We start from the raw sequence: 4067 nt of genomic DNA, 5'->3' as shown, positions 1-4067 counted from the left end.
TTGCTTTTTTGCCAGGTCTGCACGCCCTTGTGTTTTTTTTCTGCTTAAAGGTTGCAACCTGAGCTAGCTTCTTTTGCCCATGTCCCTCAGTTTCAGAGGGTGGATTTCTCCGTGTTGCTTTTTCCCCAGGCCTCCACGCCCTTGTGTGTTTCTTTTGCTTAAAGATTGCCACCTTAAGCCAGCCCCTCTTGCCCATCTTCCTCAGTTTCAGAGGGTAGACTCTCCGCCTGCCTTCGACAGGCCCTCTGGACTGGAAAGCTTTCCTCCTCCCGTCATCACGGTCCTTCTCGGATGACGTGCCTGGTTTCGGTTTGACCGTCCCCGCCCGCCCTGATTTTCTAAGTCCTCCCGGGAACCCCGGGGGCGCTCCAGCCGCTCCGGGAAGCGGCGGCCTCCCGGCCGCACCGGCCCAGCCCGGCCCGGGCCGCCCCCTGGCCTCTCTGGGGGGAACTCTCCCCTTCCCCTTCCCGGTGATCGCCCGAGAAACCTTTTCCGAGTCCCCCTCCTGCGGCTGGGGCTGCGCCTTGGCGGCCGGGAGCCCGCGGGCGGACGCCCCGGGGCCGCACTGGGCCGGGAGGCTGGGTCCGAGGGGGCTCCGGGACGGGATCGGGCGGCCCGGCGGCCCGGCTGTGCTCCCCGGCGGGCCCGCGCTCCGGCTCCGTCCCGCTGAGGCGGTCGTCGGTCGCCGGGTGCCACCTGGCGGCCGCTTTTATATCGTCTCTTTCCTCCGGAGCTCCGGCGACGCGGGCCAAGGGACGGGACTCGGCCGCGGTGACCGAGGCAGAGTCCCGGGAGGCCGGCGTCGCTGGCGGGATCTGGCCCGGTGGCGCCGGGGCGTGAGCGCGACGCCCGCTCGCCGGAGATTGGAGGTGCAGGCTACTGAGGGAGGTGGCTGTCGCCGCGCCGCCCGGTGCCGGCCGGGGTGTGGGGCCTCCCGGACGGGTCGACCAGCAGCCGCCGGTGCCCCTCCGTCCCCGGGAGGGGGTGGGGGGCCGCCGCGGGGGAACGGGCGAGGGAGCTCGTCCCGTGCCCGGCCGTCGTCCCGAGGGCGGCCCGGTGGTCGGGCCTTCCGCGTCGCCGATCCCCTTTCCGCGCCCCGCTCCGGAGGTGGGCGACCGGCCGGGGCCTTGCGGGGGAGGCCCGTGGAGGGCGCGACGGGCTCGGCCGCCGGGCTGGCCTTTTCCCCACTGGTCTTCCGAGTCGACCGGCTCTGGCGGTGGGGACCGGGCCCGGTCCTCGGATGCCTCCTCCTCCGTGGCAGTTTTTTTTTCCAAGTCCCGCCCTGGAGAAGAGCGTGGACCGGCCCCGGGAGCCCTCGAGGGCGGGCCGGGGAGGGCGTCCCCGGCCCGGACGCGTGCCCGGGGTGGGTCCGGGCCGTCGGACCGGACTTCTCTCTCCGAGTTTCGCGGGTCGCGTCTTTGTCCGGAGGCGGGAGGGGGCCGGCTCGAGGCGTAGGTGGAGCCCCGGCTGAGGGACGGGAGCCACGGTCCCGCCCCGGGCCCGGTCGCCGGAGGCGCCTCCGCGGAATTCTTTTCTAAGTCCTGACCCGGCGACTCAGAGGGAGGGACCGACCGGTCCCGGCCCGCGCGGGCGGCCCGGGGAGGCTGTCCCCGGCTCCCCCTGCCGCCACGCTTCTGGGGTCGACCAGATGGCCCCGGGAGCTCCGGGCCTGGTGGCGATGGGGTCGTGCTTGGGGTCTGGTGGCCGTGGCCGTGATCCAGGGGTTCCCCTGGTGATCCGTGGGTGGGCCCCGTCTCCGGGCGCGGCGATTCTTGCCCCCGAATGGGTGGTTTTGTGCCGCCAGATAAGTGCTGACACGCTCTGCTCGGGTGACAGTCGCCCGAGAGCTTCCGGGTGCCTGGATGCGTGTGCGGGGAGGGCTCCGGGCTCTGGCCGAGAACCGGACGCCCGTTTCCACCCCCGCCGCTTGAGCCGCCCGCTGGGGCCTGCGCGCCGGCTCTTGTGCGTTCCAGGCGCCCCCACGACCGTGGTGCCACCTCCGGTCTCTGGTACCCGAGGGCGGCGGGGTTAGGGGCGCGGGGTCCTCTACCACGTGCACTCCCTGCCGCCGGCACCCGGGTGCGGTCGCGACTTACCCCATCCCACCGGCTCCGTGCCAGTGCGTGTCAGGCGTTCTCGTCCTGGGGTCGTCGCCCGCGCTTGCTGGAGGAGGAGAGGGGTCGGTGAGGCTGAAGCAGGCTCCTCCGCTCGCTGTCCTCGCCGGCCTTCCCTTGCTCGGGGGTCCCTCGCGTTATGCTGCCGACCGATGTGGTGATGCTGTGCTCTCCCGGGCCGGGCCTAAGCCGTGCCAGACGAGGGACGGACGTTCATGGCGAACGGGACCGCTCTTCTCGCTCTGCCCGCGGGTCCCCTCGCCCGTTCTCCCCCGCTGCGAGTGGCGTGTGGGAGGCGGCAGGGGTGCGGAATCCGGCCCGACCTCGCTCCCCCGCCCCGTGCCTCGTGGCGTGGGCGGTGTCGGGGTCTCCGTGACGCGGCGGATGCTCTGCCTGTGCCTCTTGGCTGTGTCTCGCGGGCGGCCCTCCCCGCGGTGGGGCGGGCCGTGTTGCCGCCGCGCCGCGCGCCTTCCCGGGCGCGTGAGCGCGTTCCCCAGGCCGTTGGCGGTGCCCCTGGAGCGTTCCAGGTCGTCCCTCAGGCGCCCGAGGCCGAGTGGCGGTGTCGTTCCCTGTTCCCGTCGGCCTCCTCAGGTAACCACTGCGCTGGTGTGTCTGAGGAGCGGGGGGGTCGAGTCGGTAAGGGAGGCGTGCCCCTCGTCCCCCTCGGGGGGGACGGGTGCCTCGTCGCCCCCCACGGCGTGCCGTGTGGGGGCGGGCAGGCTCGGGCGCGTGCCCGCGCGTTCCCCTTGCTGGGGTTTCCCCGCGGGTGTGGGAGTGACCGTGGCGGGCCGAGCCAGCGGCGTGGCGCTGGCTCTTTGGTTGGGAGGTGCTGTTTGATCGGCACCTCCGTCCCAGTCTCTGCCTCCCTTGGTCTCTCGGCCTGAGGGGAGGCACTGACTTGGGAGCCGCACAGGGGCCTTGTAGATCCCTAGCTAAGCCCAGTGTGGCCAGAGATGGCGAGCCCGGGGCAGCGCGGGCTCGCGGCCCTGACCACGGACGCTCCGACTTGCTCTAGGCCTTACCTCTACCGCAGACCCCTCCTGCATTGCGTGGCCATGGTGTCTGTAAGCGCCTTGGTGGGCCCGATGGCGGACGATGGGCGGGGGCGACACGCCCTCGGTGAGAAAGCCTTCTCTAGCGATCCGAGAGGGTGCCTTGGGGTACCGGACCCCCCAGCCGCCGCCCCTCCTTTGCGCGTAGTAGCCACGGACGCCACCACCGTGGCGCGTGGGCAGAGCTGCTCTTTGCCTACCGCGGCCGGCGCCTCCCCCCTCCGAGTCGGGGGAGGGTCACGCCCGGCCGGGCCGTCGTCGGGCGCGGGGCCGCGCGTGTGCGCGAGCGTGCGCGTGGTTCTCCCGTCGCGCGCTGGGGCGGGGAGAGGGCCCGGCCCCGTCCGGGCTCCGCCCCGCCGCGAGCGGCTGGCTCTCCGCTCGCTCCCGTCCCGAGCCGCAGCCGGTGGTGGCGTGCGGGCATGGGTGGGGGCCGCCGCCGCTCTCGGGCGCGTTCCCTCGGGACGTGGGCCCCGGAGCAGACCAGACAGGCAGACGGGTGGCTGGGTGGACGGGGCGGCCCCCGGCGGCGGGGGCGCCTCACGTAGGCCCCGGCGGTGGGGCCGGGCCCGCGGGAGGCCGAGGGGTGGCTGAGGCCGGCCGGCGTCCCAGGCGTCGTGGGACCGCCCTCGCGTGTCGTTGGCGGTGGGATCCCGCGTGTGTTTTCCTGGTGGCCCGTCCGCGCCCGAGGCCGTCCCCGGGAGCCTTCCCGCGAGCCCGTGCTCCCTCCGTCGAGGCGCGCGCCGCGCTCCCCGCTGCCCCCGGTGCTCCCCCGCCCGGGCAGACGCCTGGCCGCGCCGCCCACCGGCCGGGACCGAAGTGGGCCTCGCCGTGCGGGTGTCGCCTCCGGCCACCGAGGCCGGTGGTGGCCCCGGGCGAAGTGCTCTCGGCTCCGGTCGGGTGG

This window comes from Equus asinus, unplaced genomic scaffold (genome assembly GCF_041296235.1).
Source record: "Equus asinus isolate D_3611 breed Donkey unplaced genomic scaffold, EquAss-T2T_v2 contig_149, whole genome shotgun sequence".
In the NCBI taxonomy this organism is placed as follows: Eukaryota; Metazoa; Chordata; class Mammalia; order Perissodactyla; family Equidae; genus Equus; species Equus asinus.
The sequence above is the reverse complement of the archived record's forward strand: the minus strand, read 5'-3'. Positions refer to the sequence as shown.